Consider the following 18,963-nt stretch of genomic DNA (forward strand, 5'->3'; position numbering starts at 1 on the left):
GAGGAGGAGCAGAGAGAGAGGGAGACACAGAATCTGAAGCAGGCTCCAGGCTCTGAGCTGTCAGCACAGAGCCTGATGCAGGGCTGGAACTCACGAGCTGTGAGATCATGACCTGAGCCGAAGTCGGATGTTCAACCGACTGAGCCACCCAGGTGCACCGGGTCTTTCTATTTTTGCTTCAGTTTGGTAGGTCATATGGCTTTGATTTTTTGTGATGCAATTTTTTTTCCAGGAAAGTCCTCCCTTCCAAAGATGTGTACTGACACCAGGACACCTAGCACAGTACCTTGCATTTTGTATACACATACTCGTGGAACTGTGTTGACAGGAACAAAGCTAGTAGCAGAGGTCTGTTCATGCACAGGATAGTGATCAGGTGATGGCAGGTAAGACTGAAAGGCTACACTTGGCAGTGAATGTTTTTACACTTTACTTGGTAAACTATTTGCAGCTAGTTCACCCAACAATGTTGGTTTCAGCCTTGCCACCCACTATGATCACCTGGAAAGCTATTAAAAAAAACGCTGATGCCCTGGCCCCACTCCAGGGATTCAGATTTAACTGATCTGTTGTGATTTGGGTTCTGTGAATTTCGAAAGCCCCCAGCTGATTTAATGTGCAGCCGGGGTGAGGGCCACAGATTCAGGGCCAGGGATGCATATGCTGTAAGTGATTTCCATGTGTGCTCTGGGGTCTTAGAAAACAGCTCTGCCCTGTTAAAATCAAAGGACTACTTCAGATTACTCAGCTCTTTGTCTAAACTGTAACAGGAGGAAATGTCTTCTTAGCAGATCTATCTTTATGTCACTTGCTTTCAGAATAAGAGGTTGCTTCGGGCACAGCAGTTTGATTTAGTCTGTGTTGAAAATCATTAATAGCCTACAGATACCAAAAAGGGATGAAAAGAATTTGCAAACACGTGGAGTGCATTATACATGTTTTCAAATTTCTCCTATGATTAGAAAGTAAAACTCTACTGCTGAAGACTTGATTTCCTAAACTCAGCCCTCAGCCATTTCCCTAAATTATTCCAAATCTTTCCAATTCACTCAGTATTCTCTGGACTATTCCCAACATGAAGAGTACAAGATGGATGCAGATCTCAAAGGAATTCTGTTTCTATTGCAGAAGCCTCACTTTCCAGAACCTCGGGTGATAGGGAAGCTGCATGCAGTGTGATCTAGTGGAGGCAGGAGGGCTCTGCAGTCAGGAGATGATATGGGGTCCCAGCCCAGCCACTTAGTAGCTGTGGGGCTTTGGACAAATTTCTTGACTTGGAACAGTTACATAAACCTCATTTGCAAGAAAAAGCATAAGGATACTGATTGTAAAAACAGCAGTGACTTTTCATTCCTCCTTGTGGTCCACAACCTTTGCAACGTGATTTTATAGCTGCCCCTACTGATAGGCAGACTCTTCCTCCAAACCTTGCATCAGACATGGTCTTACTTGCTCTGGTCAATAGAAAGCAGTGGGTATGACAGCAGTGTGCCAGTTTGGGGCATGGGCTCAAAAGGTCTTAGATGTTTCTGCTTTTTCTTTCAGAATACAGCTGTCTCCAAGCCCATGTTAGCTGGCTGGAGGATGAGGTACCATGAGGAAGAGAACCAAGGTGCCCAGTTGACAGCCAGCTCATCCTCAGAAGTAGAGTCCCCTGGTCAACCAGCTGCTGACCACCAGTGCATGAAGGAGCCCAGCAGAGACCAGACTGGTCCTGATGAGCCCAGGCTAAACTGCTGACCAACTCAATCATGAGCTAAAGTATTGGGATGGTTTCTTATACAATGGCTAATAATACACCAATTGCAGACAGGATGTCAAGATTCAATGATATATTAATTATGTTTCTTAGCAAATAGTAGGCATACTATAGATGCTGATTTCCTTCTTCCCTCATTTAAAAAATTTTTTTAGTTTTATTTATTTTTGAGAGAGAGCGAGACAGCATGTGTGGGGGAGGGGCAGAGAGAAAGGGAGACCTAGAATCCGAAGCAGACTCCAGGCTCTGAGCTGTCGGCACAGAGGCACAGAGCCTGATGGGGCCTCGAACCCACAAGCCGTGAGATCATGACCTGAGCCAAAGTCGATTGCTTAGCCGACTGAGCCACCCAGGTGTCCCAACTTCTTCCCTTATTTAATGCTGGATCTCCTGGGTGAAACAGAAATACATGTGGACATGTATGTATGTGATTGGTGCTTAAGCTCACATAGTGCCCCACACTGCAAGAGGAAATAGGCGACCAGAGTCTGACCGTAGGACTCAAGCCCAAATTGCAAAATAACAAATTTGCCTTTAATCTAGTCCCTCCAAATCTAAACTCTGGACGTCAAGGCTGTGGACAGGTCTGAAGACATGGAGTTCCCTCCTCCTGGGGCCCCATCTTCCTTTCATTGCTGTCTGATATCTGAGAAGGAGGGATGGGCCCCCGCAGAGAAGCAGCTGGGAAGCAGTGCTCCATTTGGGGAAACTTCCTGCTTGCGCCCCTCTGCTTCCTCTCAGGGTGCTTTACTCCCCTTTGGTGGTGGAGGAGAGGGAGGGGTGTGGCACTTCACTTCCTGGAGGTCAAGGGGAGTCAAGAGCCCTCACTGTTGCACTCAGTGTGCCTGCCTCTCAACACATGTGAGTACTCAGCACCTGGAATGTGGCCAGTTTATGATGTACTGAAAGTGTAAAATAGGGTGAACTTCAAAGATTTAGTACCAAAAAAGGTAAAAATTTCATTAATAATTTTATATTGATTACACATTAAAATACTATTTGAGATGTATTTAGGTTAAATAAATTAATAGTATTACCATCAATTTCACCCGTTTTTTGTTTTTTTTTTCTAATTTTCTCTGTGATTAGAAAACTTAAAACTGTAGACGTGGCTCACGTCCTACTTCTACTAGACATTGCTGCCTTAGAGGACTGCCTCCTTTTCAAAGCCCAGGCTGCCTCCTCAAAGGACCAGAGGCCAGGAAGGTTAGGAAATCTAAAATTTTAAAAGAATTTGGCATTTTACTATTTCCATTTGTGAATGAAGGATTTAATAAGGCTTTAAATTTAAGATTTAATATTCAAAATAAAATGCATTCATTTCAACATTGTGCTTGGGGTTGTTTTGCATGGGGGTTGCAGAAGCACTGTGAAGAGGCTGTCCTTGGCTCCAGACCTTTACTACTTAGAGAGCTTTTCACAGATTGGCTTAGGGCCTGATATTTCCATTTTTCATAGATATTCTTCCTCTAGGGTGATTAAGGAATGAGACTGAAATGAAATTTGAAGCTCTCACAAACCAAAGGATTTTTCTTTCTGTGGCTTACCAGCATTTTTAGTTTCTACTATCAGAAATACTAATTGTGAGGTGCCTGGATGGCTCAGTTAGTTAAGCGTCTGACCTCGGCTCAGGTCATGATCTCGCTGTTCATGAGTCGGGCTCTGTGCTGACAGCTCAGAGCCTGGACCCTGCTTTAGATTCTGTGTGTGTGTGTGTGTGTGTGTGTGTGTGTGTGTGTGTGTGTCTCTGTCCCTCCCCGCTGGCACTCTCTCTCTCAAAAATAAATAAACGTTACAAAAACGGAGTCAGAGTCTTTATTTTAAAAAAAGGAAGAAAGAAATACTAATTGCAGGCCACAGCTGGGGAAAAGAACATAATGAATGGAGCTGCATCTAAGTTTCACAGACATGTGAAAAAGAGACCTAACTTTCAACAATTCTAGTAAGTTCCCAGGACTCAGTCCACACGGAGCATTCGACTGCGACTGTTCCCACTGCCATTGCTGGTATTGAAATGGGATTGTGCACTGAATCCAGACAGGGCTGGGATGCTTGAAGAGAGCAAATCTTCACAAAAACACTAAATAATAACACTCTTTAGTGAAAGCAAGCATAATGGCCAACGTTAGCTGATGCAAGGCAACTTTTTTTCTTTTACTTTTCCAATAAACAGTATCTTCAAGGAGAGAAGCCTAGTTTCCACACAGCAGTGCATTGATGGGTGCTTGGGGATATGACTGAATTAAAGAGGGATAAAGGAGATGAAATCCACATTTTAATTGTAAACAGATGAGTCATTGAAAAACTTTCAGATCCATAAATCCATGTATATGTTAATCATCACAGCAATGTGAAATGCAGGAAAATGATAAAAGCATGTGTCACTTATTATGTGTTTTTTCCTGCTCCTCCTTTTGTAAACTTTTCAAGTTCCTAAGTATACTCTTTATGAGAAGAAAAATTCCCACTGAAATCAATGTGAACCTTTAATACTATACAATTAGTTTTTCACTTTTTAATTTTGTTTGTACGCTTCAAAGCCAAAGATATATAGTTGAACATCTTACATATTGCATTTTTGTAAAAACTCTGAATGTAAAAAGCTTCCTTTCCTCAATTACTAATAATAGTTGCAATTTGCCCATTCTATGAAGATAGACTTCTAGGAACTGTGCGAAGGTGGAAAAGAAATAGCAAATATTGTTTCCGTGAGATGGCAAGTCCCCCACAGGCTGGGGCAGACAGATAGTCTCTCTGGGGCTTAGCACGGTGTTTGGCACCTGGCAGGAGCTTAATTAAGAGCTTGTTGATTGAATAAGTGAATACTTCCAATGCACATAGAGGCCAAATACAGATACGTTCCACATGTGGTGTTTTGGAAGTCCAGAAGCACACTGATGCTACCTGTATACCCACCCCTTTGTAAGACTCAGCCATGCCCTACTCCCCAGCCCCAGGGTGATGCCACCAGCTATGGGAGAATTCAGGGATTTCTCTTATCCAATGTCCTCACCTCATCACCATCTCCCTTCCCTTTAGTCTGTCCAAGCTGTCCTTCCACCTCTTATTCCTGTAGCTCTGTTCCTTCTACTGCAGATAGCTCTCCACCTCCCTTCTCACCCCTCCCGTCTCTTCCATCAGATCTTGTCTGCTTTTCCTCATGAAATAACTCTTCTGCACTCTCCCCATTCACATTTGCTTGGGAATCAAACATTTGCCCCACAGCTTTGTATTCCACAAATTTGGAAAAAGGAAGTCATGTTCTGGAATGAGAACCAGTGCCATCCACCTCTAGAGATCCTGGAAGTAGTTTAAGATCCTTTAGAATCTGCAGAGAAATCTTCATCTTTCTCATTTCCCTCTAATTAAGCTATTTTACTCCAAGCACCAGCATTAAAGACAAGCCAATTTTTAAAAACAAATTTTTTAATGCTTATTTATTCTTGAGAGAGAGAGAGAGAGACAAAGTGTGAGTGAGGGAAGGGCAGAGGGAGAGACAGAATCCGAAGCAGGCTCCAGTCTCCAAGCTGTCAGCAGAGCCCGACGTGGGGCTCGAACTCACAAACTGTGAGATCACGACCTGAGCCGAAGTTGGATGCTTAACCAACTGAGCCACTCAGGTGGCCCTTAGACAAACCAATTTTTACCTACTGTGCCAGCCATAAAAAGGGATGAAGTACTGACCCATGCTACAACTTGGACGAACCTTGAGAACATTATGCTGAGTGAAAGAAGCCAGTCACAGAAGTCTAAATATTACATGATTCCATTTATATGAACTGTCCAGAAAAGACAAATATATGGGATAGAAAGTAGATTAATGGATGCATAGGGTCAGGGAAGGTGGGTGGGAATGTAGGAGGCTGACAACTAAAGGGAGTTTCCTTTTGAGGTGATGAGAATGATCTAAAATTGACTCATGCTAGTTGTATCTATCTCTGCATGGACTAAAAACCATTAAATTATACACTTAGCTTTAAAAAAAATTTTTTTTAATGTTTATTTTTGAGAGAGAGACAGAGTGTGAAGCATGGAGGGCAGAGAGAGACACAGGGCAGGGAGACACAGAATCTGAAGCAGGCTCCAGGCTCTGAGCTGTCCGCATGGAGCCCAATGTGGGGCTTGAACTCATGAACCGTGAGATCATGCCCTGAGCTGAAGTTGACACTTAACCGACTGAGTCACCCAGGAGCCCCTAAATTATACACTTTAAATGAGTGAATTGTACATGAACTGCATCTCAATGATTTAAAATTTTTATAAATTATCAACCATTTTACATGTACAAAAAATATATAGCATAAAGACAAATAAACATTCTGTACGTGTCACCTGCTTAATAAAATTTTACCACCACCTTTGAAGCCATCTGCATGGTTCTTCCCAAATACAATGCTTTGCCTCCCCTCCTAGAGAATCATTCATCTGAAGTTTAAAAAAATTATTATTCCTTTGACTTTCATTATAGCTTTGCCACATCTGTATCTCTAAATAGTATATTGTTGGGGAGGAGTTAGGATGGTGGAGAAATAGGGCTTTCCTTGTCCCTCAAACACATGTGTATTGAGGCCAGGTCACTTGGAACACCCAGAAAATCAATCTGCAGAGTGGCAGAAGGATCTCCAAGGTTGAAGAGAGAGAGTGTAGCAGGTATGAGGCTTATTTTTTTTTTTTTAAGTTTATTTGAGAGGGAGAGAGAGAGAGAGAGAGAGAGAGCGAGCAGGGGAGGACAGAGAGAAAGGGAGAGAGAGAATCCCAAGCAGTTTCTGTGCACCGTCAGCACAAAGCCTGATGTGGAGCTCTAACTCAGGAAACCATGAGATCATGACCTGAGCCAAGATCAACAATTAACTGAGCTACCCAGGTGCCCCTGGCTTATTCTAACAAACAAATCAAAGCACACTTAGTGAAAGGTCCAAACACTCCCCACCGCAAGCAGGAGGAGTTCTGCAGAGGACTGACCTGGGGGAAAGAGCAGCCAAAACACAACAGCAGAGTACACACAACATACACCAGAAATACTTCCTGGAGTGCCAGGCCCTCAACAGTGTATGACCCCTTTTTAATATAGCATTACTCTCAGGTGCAGGAAACATTAACAGGTTTCCAGAACACACACAAGACAGAAACTTTAGCCAAAATGACAGAATGGAGGAATTCTCCCCAAAAGAAAGGTTAAGAAGAAATCACAGCCAGGGACTTGCTCAAAACAGATCTAAGCAATATATTTGAACAAGAACTTAGAACAGTCATAAAACTACTAGCTAGGCTCGAAAAAAAGCATAGAAGACACCACAGAAACCCTTGCTGCAGATCAAAGACCTAAAAACTAGTCAGACTGAAATAAAAAATGCTATAACTGAGGTGTAAAGCTGACTGGATACAGTCACAATGAGGATTGAAGAAGCAGAAGGGAGAATAGGTGAGAAAGAAGATAAAATTATAGAAAATAATGAAGCTGAAAAGAAGAGGGAAAGGGAACTATTAGAGCACAAAGGGAGACTTAGGCTACTTAGTGATTCCATAAAATGAAACAATATCTGTTTCATTGGTGTCCCAGAAGAAGAGCAGGAAAAGGATTATTTGAACAAATTATAGCTGAGAGCTTTCCCATCTGGGGAAGGAAACAGACATTCAAGTCCAAGAGGCACAGAGAAGTCCCCTCAAAATCAAGAAAAACAGGCCAACACCACAACATATCATAGTGAAACTTGCAAAATACAAAGATAAAGAGAGAATTCTGAAAGCAGTGAGGGACAAAAGGCTCTTAACCTACAAGGGTAGACACATTAGGTTAGCAGCAGACCTGTCCACTGAAACTTGGCACGCCAGAAGGGAGTGGCAGGAAATATTCAACGTGCTAAGTGGGAAAAATATGCAGCCAAGAATACTTTATCCAGTAAGGTTATCATTCAGAATAGGAGAGATAAAGAGCTTCCCAGACAAAAACTAAAAGAGTTAGTAACCACTAAAGTCCTGCAAGAAATTTTAAGGGGGACTCTGGGTGGAGAGGAGGAGAATGAGGAGAAAGAGAAGAAGGAGGAGAAGAAGGAGGAGAAGAAGGAGGAGAAGAAGGAGAAGAAGAAGGAGGAGAGGAGACCAAAACAACAAAAACTACAAAGGACCAAAGAACATCACCAGAAACACCAACTCTACAGGTAACACAATGGCACTAAATTCCTATCTTTCAAGAATCACTCTGAATGTAAATGGACTAAATGCACCAATCAAAAGACACAGGGTATCAGAATGGATAAAAAAAGATCCATCTATATGCTGCCTACATGAGATTCATTAGACCTAAAGACACTTGCAGATTGAAAGTGAGGGGATGGAGAACCATCTATCATGCTAATGGATGTCAAAAGAACGACAGGATAGCCATGCTATCAGACAAACTAGAATTTATTTAAAAAAAAATTTTTTTAATGTTTATTTATTTTTGAGAGAGGGAGAGACAGAGTGCAAGCTGGGGAGGGGCAGAGAGAGAGAGGGAGACACAGAATCCAAAGCAGGCTCCAGGCTCCAAGCTGTCCACACAGAGCCTGGCACGGTGCTTGAACTCATGAACTGTGAGATCATGACCTGAGCTGAAGTTGAACGCTCAACTGACTGAGCCACCCAGGCACCCTCAAACTGGAATTTATTTTTTAAAAAATATATTTATTTTTGAGCGGAAAAGAGAGAGTGTGTTAGTGGGGGAGGGGCAAAGAGAGGAGACAGAGGATCTGAAGCAGGCTCTGTGCAGAGAGCCTGATGCAGGGCACAAACTCACAAACTGTGAGATCATGACCTGAGCTGAAGTCAGGTGCTTAACCAAGTGAATCACCCAGGCATCCCAGACAAACTAGATTCTAAAATAAAGACTATAACAAGAGATGAAGGAGGGCATTATATCATAATTAAGGGGTCTATCTGTCAAGAAAATCTAACAATTGTAAATATTTATGCCACCAACCTGAGAGCACCCAAAGACATAAATCAATTAATTACAAACATGAAGAAACCCATTGATAATAATAATAGTAGGGGACTTTAATACTCCACTTACAACAATGGACAAATTATCTAAGCAGAAAATCAACAGGAACCAATGGCTTTGAATGAGACACTAGGCCAGATGGACTTAACAGATACATTCAGAACATTTCACCCTAAAACAGCAGGATACACATCTTCTTGAATGCACGTGGAACATTCCCCAGAATAGATCACACAGTTGGCCACAAATCAGCCCTCAACAGGTACAAAAAGATTATACCATGCATATTTTCAGATCACAATGCTATGAAACTTGAAGTCAACCACAAGAAAGCATTTGGAAAGCCCTCAAATACATGGAGATTACAGAACATCCTACTAAAGAATGAATGAGTTAACCAGGAAATTAAAGAAGAAATAAAAAAATACATGGAAGTCAATGAAAATGAAAACATGCCAGTCCAAACCCCTTCTGATGCAGCAAAGTCAGTCCTAAGAGTGAAGCATATTGTAATACAGGCCTATCTCAAGAAGCAAGAAAGATCCCCAATACACCATCTAACCTTACACCTAAAGGAGCTAGGAAAGGAACAGCAAATATGGCGTAAAGCCAGCAATAGAAGGGAATAAAAACTAGAGCAGAAATAAATGATATAGAAACAAACAAACAAAAAAAAAAAAAACCCAGAACAGATCAATGAGAAAGCCAGCTCTTTGAAAGAATTAACAAAATTGATAAAAAGCCAGATTTATCAAAAAGAAAAGAGAAAGGACCCAAATAGATAAAACACAAACGAAAGGGAAAAGATCACAACCAACACCACAGAAATACGAACAACTGTAAGAAAATACCATGAAAAATTATATGCCAACAAACAGAGCAATCTGGAAGAAACAAATTCCTAGAAACATACAAACTACCAAAACTGAAACTCAAAGAAATAGAAAATTTGAATAGACCCGTAACCAGCAAAGAAATTGAGTCAGTAATCAAAAATCTCCCAAAAAATAAGAGTACTGGGCCAGATGGCTTTCCAGGGGAATTCTACCAGACATTTAAAGAAGAGTTAATACCTATTCTTCTCAAACTGTTCCCAAAAAATATAACTGGAAGGAAAGCTTCCAAACTCATTTTATGAAGCCAGCATTACCTTGATTCCAAAGTCAAAGTACCCCACTAAAAAGGAGAACTACAAACCACTATCCCTGATGAACCTGGATGCAAAAATTCTCAACAAGGTCCTAGCAAATTAAATCCAACAGTGTATTAAAAGAATTATTCACCATGAATTTATTCCTGGGCATCAGGATGGGTTCAATATTTGTAAGTCAATCAACATGATACACTACATTAATAAAAGAAAGGATAAGAACCATATGATCCTCCCAATAGGTGCAGAAAAAAGCATTTGACCAAATATAGCAAACTTTCTTGATAAAAACCCTCAAAAAAATAGGAGTAGAAGGAACGTACCTCAACATCGTAAAGGCCACATACAAAAACTGCACAGCTAATATCATCCTCAGTGGAGAAAAGCTGAGAGCCTCCCCCTAAGGTCAGGAACGTGACAGGGTAATCCACTCTCACCACTGTTGTTCAGCATAGGACTGGAAGTCCTAGCCTCAGCAATCAGACAACAAAAAGAAATAAAAGTTATACAAATTGGCAAGAAAAGGGGTGCCTGGGTGGCTCAGTCAGTTAAGTGTCTGACTTCGGCTCAGGTCATGATCTCACAGCTCGTGAGTTCGAGCCCCATGTTGGGCTCTGTGCAGACAGCTCAGAGCCTGGAGCCTGCTTCAGATTCTGTGTCTCCCTCTCTCTCTGCCCCTCCCTCACTCATGATCTCTCTCTCTCTCTCTCTCTCTCTCTCTCTCAAAAATAAAAACATTTAAAAAAAAACAAAAAAACAAATTGGCAAAAAAGAAGTCAAACTTTCACTCTTCGCAGATGACATGATATTCTACGTGGAAAACCTGATTCACCAAAATTTGCTAGAACTGATACATGAATTCAGCAAAGTCACAGGATATAAAATCAATGTACAGAAATCTGTTGCATTTCTATATACTAATAATGAAGCAGGAGAAAGAGAATTGATCCTGTTTACAATTGCACCGAAAACCATAAGATACCTAGAAATAAACTTAACTGAAGAGATAAAAGATCTGTTTGCTGAAAACTATAGAACACTTATGAAAGAAATTGAAGAAGACAATTTCTTACTCATGGATTGGAAGAAAAAATATTGTTAAAATGTCAATACAACCAAAGCAATCTACACATTCAATGCAATCCCTCTCAAAATAACAGCAGCATTATTCACAGAGCTAGAACAAAGAATTCCATAATTTGTATGGAACCAGGAAAGACCCTCAGTAACCTAAATAATGTTGAAAAAGAAAACCAAACCTTGAGGCATCACAATTCCAGACTTCAAGCTGTATTACAAAGCTGTAATCATCGATACAGTATGGTACCAACACAAAAACAAACACATAGATCAATCAAATACAGAACCCAGAAATGGACCTACATATGTATGGCCAACTAATCTTTGACAAAGCAGGAAAGCATATCCAATGGAAAAAAGTCTCTTCAGCAAATGGTGTTGGAAAACTGAACAGCAACAAGCAGAGGAATGAACCTGGACCACTTTCTTACACCATACACAAAAATAAATTTAAAATGATGAAAGATCTAAATGTAAGACAGGAAACCATAAAAATCCTACAAAACAGGTAGCAACCTCTGTGACCTCAGCCACAGTAACTTATTAGACATGTCTCCAGAGGCAAGGGAAACAAAAGCAAAAATGAACTACTGGGACCTCAAGATAAAAAGCTTCTGCACAGCGAAGGAAACAATCAACAAAACTAAAAGGCAACCAACAGAATGGGAGAAGATATTTGCAAATGATACTGGATGAAGTGTTAGGATCCAAAATCTATAAAGAACTTACCAAACTCAACACCCACAAAACAATCCAGTGAAGAAATGGGGCAGAGGACATGAATAGACAGTTTTCCAAAGAAGACATCCAGATGACAAACAGACACATGAAAAGATGCTCAACATCACTCATCATCAGGGAAATATAAATCAAAACCACAATGAGTTACTACCTCACACCTGTCAGAATGGCTAAAATTTATAGCTCAAGAAACAACAGATGTTGGTGAGGATATGGAGAAAGAGAAAGCCTTTTGCATTGTTGGTGGGAAAGCAAACTGGTGGAGCCCCTCTGGACAACAGTCTGGAGGTTCCTCAAAAATTAAAAATAGAACTACCCTATGACCCAGCAATTGCACTACTAGATATTTATCCAAAGTACACAAAAATGCTGATTTGAAGGAGCACATGCACCCCAATGTTTATAGCAACACTATCAACAATAGCCACATTATGGAAAGAGCCCAAATGTCCATCAGCTGATGAATGCATTAAGATGTGGTATAGGGGTGCCTGGTGGCTCAGTTGATTAAGTGGCTGACTTCGGCTGCGGTCATGATCTCACAGTCTGTGGGTTCGAGCCCCACATCAGGCTCTGTGCTGACAGTTCAGAGCCTGGAGCCTGTGCCTGATTCTGTGTCATCCTCTCTCTCTGCCCCTCCTCTGCTCCTCTCAAAAATAAACATTAAAAAAAAAAAAAAAAAGATATGATTATTACTGAATATTACTCCCAGTGCAGGACTCAAACTCACAAGCTGCAAGACCATGACCTGAGCCAAAGTCAGCCGCTTAAACTGATTGAGCCACCCAGGCACCCTGAGAGCCTTTCACATTTTAAAGTTTCTTATTCTATTCTATGCGTTATTAATTAGCCTCTAAGTTGAAGGTACTAAAACCTAGTAAAACCTACCTCAGAAAGGATTCTTATGAGATAATTAATATAAAGTGCTTGCAGTAGTTAGTGCCTGATTCATTATAGGTGTTCAATACTGAATATGTAATATTATATATTATTATACAGTTATTGATAATTATATATAAAATTATGGTGATTGCCCCTTTCTCTGTTAATGTATACTATTTCATTAACTGCATTGTGGATTAATAGTTTTCACGTTATAGTAAAATCCAAGATAAACAGAAATGCCTCATCCTAGATATCTGAAGTCCCTGGATAGCTAAGATTTAAATTTTTTATGTACCAATTTACTTCTAAACATATGTTTTTCACTTTAAACAAAAGAATGAGCTTTATAAAAAATGTCAACCATTTCAAAATCCTCTTCCAAAATTGTAATGAACATATGTGACAGAGTTTTAGTCAGACGGTGTGACTGTTTTGGGTTCTGCTTTTCTCCCCCAGATTTATTGAGATACAATTGACATATAACATTGTGTTCTGTTTTAAAATACTCCATTTGTGCACTTCCATGTGTTGACACAGTCCACACAGCTGCCAGTGTTAATATGTTTGCATGTTCCATCGATTCCCAACCAGTCAGAGGGAGAGGACATGAAGCAGTCTGCCTCTGAGCCTTCCCAAAACTCCAGGGATTCAAGTCCTCACTTGGAGTGCATCATATATTCTTGGGGGCCGCTGATTTTTTTCCACTGTACCTGCTGGATCCAGTTCCCAGGCTGCCTGCCATCATAGGGTAGTTTTGATCTTGTACCCCAACACCCGTCCATTCGTGGCAGCTGCCTGGAGCCCTGTGCTGATAAAGACTGTGAGGTCAAGTTTAGGCTTGGCAGGATGGAGTCCTCTGATTTATTACTGGTGTCTTCAATAGTTACAGTTCCCAGCACCACCTTCCCTGCTGCTCCCACCTGTAATGGGATGATGTTAACAGATTTTAGGTTGGCTGCCTACTGATGAACATACCCAGGAGCTTCAGAGATGGAAAGCTCTCTCCTTTCACCAGTATAAATACAATACACTTGCATGTACAATTGAATAACACGGGTTTGAAGTTTGCAGGTCTACTTATATGTGGATTTTTTACACTACAGTACTATAAATGTATTTTCCTTCATTTTAACAATTTTTCTCATTTCCTTTAAGAATATAGTATATAATACATATATAAAATAGGTGGTAATTTATTAACAGTAAGGCTTCCAGTCAACAGTAATTAAGTTTGGGGGGAGTCAAAAGCTATATGCTGATTTTTGACTGCAGGGGATAAAGGAGTGTGTGCATCCTAACTTCAGTGTTGTTCAAGGGTCAGCTGTATATTTATAGGCAATGTATTTGTGCCTTGAATTTGCACACTGATGCAGGCATTAATTTATGTAGAATAATATCTTAATGTTTTCACGGAGTTGAGCATATTTATCTATTTTTAAATGTTTATTCATTTTGAGAGAGAGAGAGAGAACGTGCGCATTTGCGTGCATGGGCGAGATGCAGAGAAACAGAGAAAGAGAATCCCAAGCAGGCTCTGTGCTGTCAGCGCAGAGCCCAAGCTCAGTCTCATGAACTGAGAGATCATGATCTGAGCTGAAATCAAATTGGACACTTAACTGACGGAGGCACCCCAGCGCCCTGAGTTGAGGATATTTAAATTATTTTTGTACTTCTAATTTTATTGTATCATAGTCCCAAAATGTGATGTGTAAAACTGTTATCCTTTTATATTTACTAAGTATATTTTTGTGTTTTTAGAATACAAAGGTAATTTTTTTTTGGAAGTCTGTTGGTGTGGTCATTTAAAAATTCATATTTGCTACTATATTCTTTTCGATATATACATACAAATCAGTTATGTTTTGCTTCTTATTTCTTTCTTCTTCTTCTTTTTTTTTTTTTTAAGCCATTCCTGGCCCTTCATCCTCAGACTTTTGCTATGCTCCCGAATCTGTGATCTAATATCCATTTGTCAATTAAGATTGTTTTCAGTTCAGGGCACCTGGCTGGCTCAGTCAGTTAAGTGTCTGACTTTGTCTCAGGTCATGATCTCACGGTCCATGGGTTTGAGCCCCGCATTGGGCACTGTGCTGACAGCTCAGAGCCTAGAGCCTGCTTCAGATTCTGTCTCCCTCTCTGCCCCTCCTCGGCTCACGCTCACTTGCTCTCTCTCAAAAATGAATAAACATTAAAAAATAAAATAAAAAGATTGCTTTCAGCTCTAGATACCAGAAATTCAGACAAATAATAGTATGAACAAGCAAGGGTAGCAGATGAGGCTGCAGAGGTAGGCAGGGGCCAGGTTATCTAAGCTTTTATACTACTGCAATGAAAAGCCAGGTTAAAGCCAGGCAGGGTTTAAGTGGGGGGTGGGTAGCATATACAGGCCTGCCTCAGATATACTGCAGTTTGGTTCCAGCCAACCACAATAAAGTGAATATGCAGTGAAGTGAGTCAAATAAATTTCCTGGTTCCCCAGTGCATATAAAAGTTATGCTTACACTATACTGTAATCTATTAAGTGTGCAATGGCATTTTGTCTTTAAAAAAATGTATATACCGGGGCACCTAGGTGGCTCAGTTGGTTAAGCGTCCAACTTCAGCTTATGTCATGATCTCACAGCTTGTGAGTTCGAGCCCTGAGTCAGGCTCTGTGCTGACAGCTTAGAGCCTGGAGCCTGCTTCTGATTCTGTATCTCCTTCTCTCTCTGCCCCTCCCCTGCTTGTGTGCTCTCTCTCAAAAATAAATAAACATTTAAAAAAATATACATACCTTGATTAAAAAATTGTTTATTGCCAAAAAAATGCTAACCATCACCTGAGTTTTCAGAGTTGTAATTACTGATCACAGATCACAGTAACAAATAATAATGAAACAGTTCGTAGTGTAAGAATTACCAAAATATGGCAGTTACACAAAGCAAGCAGATGCCTTTGTAAAAATGGCACCAATAGACTTGCTCAACACAGAGTTGCTACAAACCTTCAGTTTGTTAAAAACACAGTATATGCAAAGCCCCTGGGTGGCTCAGTTGGTTAAGCGTCCACCTTTGGCTCAGGTCATGATCTCACGGTTCGTGGGTTCAATCCCCACATCAGGCTCTGTGCTGACAGGTCGGAGCCTGGAGCCTACTTCAGATTCTGTGTCTTCCTCTCTCTCTGCCCCTCTCCCACTCATGCTGTCTCTCTCTCTCAAAAAATGAATAGACATTAAAATTTTTTTTAAAAAAACAGTATCTGCAGAGCATAGTAAAGTAAAATGCAATAAAATGAGGTATGTCTGTATGACATTTTTCACATTTTTGAGATCGGTTTGGATACTGAGGGGAGAAGAGACCGCAGAAGACAGGAAGCAGGGAGGTGGTTAGAAGCCTGTGTCTAGCAGTCAACTGAGAGAGGGGAAGGTGGCTGAAACTGGTTGTAGAAACAGAGGCAGTGAGTGAGAAGAGGCCACCACCAGGATGCATGCTGCAGGCAGAGCCAACAAGCCACAGATATGGGGTGAGAAGTGTAGAAGAGTCAAGAATGATGCCTGGGTGTCCCTCACCCCCACCCCAGGGATGAGGACCCAGGCCTGGTGGTACAGATAGATGGTTCTGAAAGCTGAGATCACGAGGGATCACTCTGAGAAGAGAGGGCAGGAAAGAGAAGCGGGGAAGGTATGGATCACTAGAGATCTAGTGGAGAAGGAAGGGCAGGAGGAAATAGAGTAAGGTAAGCGGGGGTCCAGAAGAAAGGTTCTCAAAAATCCACAGGGGAGTGTACCAAGAAGGAGGGTTTTCAAATGTACCCAGAGATTTGTTCTGACAGGGATGGCAAGCATGCACAGAAATGACTGTCATAAAGGAAGTTTTTACTCACAGCTCCCTAGAATCCGGAGCCACAACAGGAAGCTTCTAGGTTGGTCAGGAGGCAGGGGAAGTGAGGGCAGAGCATCAGTCAGAGCTTTTATTATGGGAAGGAATGACTGAGGCAGGGTAGACAGACTATGTAGGCTTAGGAGTGGCTAGTCTGAACAGTTTCAGTGGGCTCTGGAGTATCAGGACTGTCCCCAGTTATCTAGGACCTGGCCCTGGGGTTATTAGGGCAGGGGAACATTAGCCTGGAGTGAGCCTAACAGTTTCCAGAAGAGGTGACAGGGTGTAAGCTCTGGATTAGTTGGTTTGCAAATGAAAGACATGCTCCCTGCACAAATTATTTGCTATCTTTAGGAGTTATCTAAACCTGAAAGGGGCAGTCCCACCCTAGTCAGTGAGGCCCCAGATCCAGAGCATCAGAGAAATTTTTAAAAAGAAGATAAGAAAATATAGTTAATACAAGGAAGAAGTGTTCAATTGTATCATCTGTGTTGAGTGCAGCTAAAAGACTGAGATAAGAACAGAAACTTGGCTTTGAATTTGGCAAATGGAAAGACCTTGATGAAAGCCAGGTCAGTGAAGTAGTATGGAGGAAAGCTAAAATATATTGGGTTCAGGAGAGAATGTGCAGAGAAGTGGCTTTTACGGAGCAGAGAAACAGAATGGTGAGAATGCAGAGGAATTCAGGGTCAAAGGAAGTGCCTTCACTTAATGCACAACATTAAGCACATTTGTATACTGACAGAAATGACCCAGCAGGCAGGGAGAAATGAGTCATTACAGACAGAACTCCAGAACACTGTGGAGGGAGGATGAAAGGATTCTGCAGTCCCAAACTTACTTGAAGTTATAGCTTTAGTCTTTTTTATTTTTTTTAGTGTTTATTTATTTTTGACAGAGAGACAGACAGTGCATGAGTGGGGGAGGGGCAGAGAGAGAGGGAGACACAGAATCTGAAGCAGGCTCCAGGCTCCAAGCTGTCAGCACAGAGCCAGACGCAGGGCTCGAACTCACAGGCTGCGAGATCATGACCCGAGCTGAAGTTGGACACTTAACCGACTGAGGCACCCAGGCGCACCCTCAGCTTTAGTCTTTAAAATAAATGAGAGTTTTAGAAGCACCTGGATGACTCAGTCGTCTGAGCATTTGACTTTGGCTCAGATCATGACCTCACGGTTTGCAGGTTCGAGCCCCGCGTCCGGCTCTGTGCTGACAGCTCAAAGCCTGGGGCCTGCTTCAGATTCTGTGTCTCCATCTCTCTGCCCCTCTCCTGCTTGAGCTCTCTCTCTCTCAAAAATAAATAAACATTTAAAATAAATGAGATTTTTGCCTTCTATTTCATAATACAGGCACACCCCCATAAAACATATCTGCAAGTACGATTTCCCTGGAGGAACACTGAGTTATGAATACCAGAATGGCATAGTGGCTGTTTATCAATCTTCAGCTGATATAATTTATATTGAATTTTCAAAACTTAATAACATATTTTAAACTAAATGGCTTGCAAGAAAACCTTCACATTGGCTCCAAATACAACTGGTAGACCATAAAATTACAGCACTTTGCAAATTTTGTATTATCAGCAAAGGTGTGTGTACACATCTGATGGTGGTCTAAGAGAGGCCACTGCTACTTAATTGTGACGTGACTAAGAGGTAATGTTTTAAGCATTTTATATCCTAATATGACATTTGTAACACCGCTAGGTGCCATACTGTGATTCAGAAAATTGGTAGAATTTTTCAATTAACCTGCTATTCCTTATAATTTTTCCTGTTTAAAATAATGGTTAATATGTTTTTCTTAGTTTTCTCAGAGATAGTCTGACATTTTGGGCACACGTTACTGGCCCGGTCTGTTTAAAATTTTTAAATACTTACCTTATAAATTACGTAACTTCGGTTGTTCCAAATCTTACAGTAAAATTGATGCTCCAGACAGTTGTACCACAGATAGTCTGCTGTTTTGCATCCTCTCAGCACAGAATTGGGGCTGTGCATACTCCAGCTTGAGAAACGTATAGTACTTGATCAGAAAAATTATGGAAAAACGAATTCTCACATTGTAACAATAGTAACAAAATTTTTAAAGCCGTTCAGGTGGGATTTTTAAAAAGGGATCTTAAAGTGGTTCCGACGGAGTCGTATTGTAGGGCCGAAAACAGAAATTGTGTATTATCTTCCTGCACAAAACTCCTAAACCATTTGTGAAGGAACAGAGGGAGGATATACGGCAAGACAGCACCAGGGAGGGACGGAGGTCTTGGCGAGAAAGGTGGGTTTGAAAAAGCAAGTTCCAGGTTTCCAGGTACCAGGTATTTCCCCTTTAGGCAATGAATTTGCGGTTTCAGGTACCCAAGGTTCAGGAACCTAAGGTTCCGAAGAAACCCAGGCCCGCCCTCACCCCTAACCGGTCACCAAGCCCGAGCAGCCTCAACCGGCACTGCGCAGCTGCAATGCGCATGCCCGCGGGGCCAGGCGGAGGGGCGGAGCGAAGCGGAGGGACT

At 41.4% G+C, this 18,963-nt stretch overlaps 2 long non-coding RNA genes across 2 annotated transcripts in view; one reads left to right on the forward strand and one right to left on the reverse strand.

Moving 5' to 3' along the window:
- LOC144616358 (uncharacterized) overlaps positions 1–4,518 on the forward strand; it is a 38,481-nt gene extending 33,963 nt beyond the window's left edge. The window contains exon 3 of the long non-coding RNA XR_013555527.2: positions 1,546–4,518. This is a non-coding gene — a long non-coding RNA (uncharacterized LOC144616358). The remainder of the gene's footprint in view (positions 1–1,545) is intronic.
- An 8,503-nt stretch (positions 4,519–13,021) lies between these two features.
- On the reverse strand, positions 13,022–18,946 carry LOC132666787 (uncharacterized). Its single transcript, XR_009604839.2, has 2 exons — positions 18,338–18,946; positions 13,022–13,517 (listed from the first exon to the last, which is right to left on the reverse strand). It is a non-coding gene; the product is annotated as an uncharacterized LOC132666787 (long non-coding RNA).
- Positions 18,947–18,963: the final 17 nt, after the last annotated feature.

The sequence above is a fragment of the Panthera onca genome, chromosome B2 (genome assembly GCF_046562875.1).
Source record: "Panthera onca isolate mPanOnc1 chromosome B2, mPanOnc1 haplotype 2, whole genome shotgun sequence".
Classification (NCBI taxonomy): Eukaryota; Metazoa; Chordata; class Mammalia; order Carnivora; family Felidae; genus Panthera; species Panthera onca.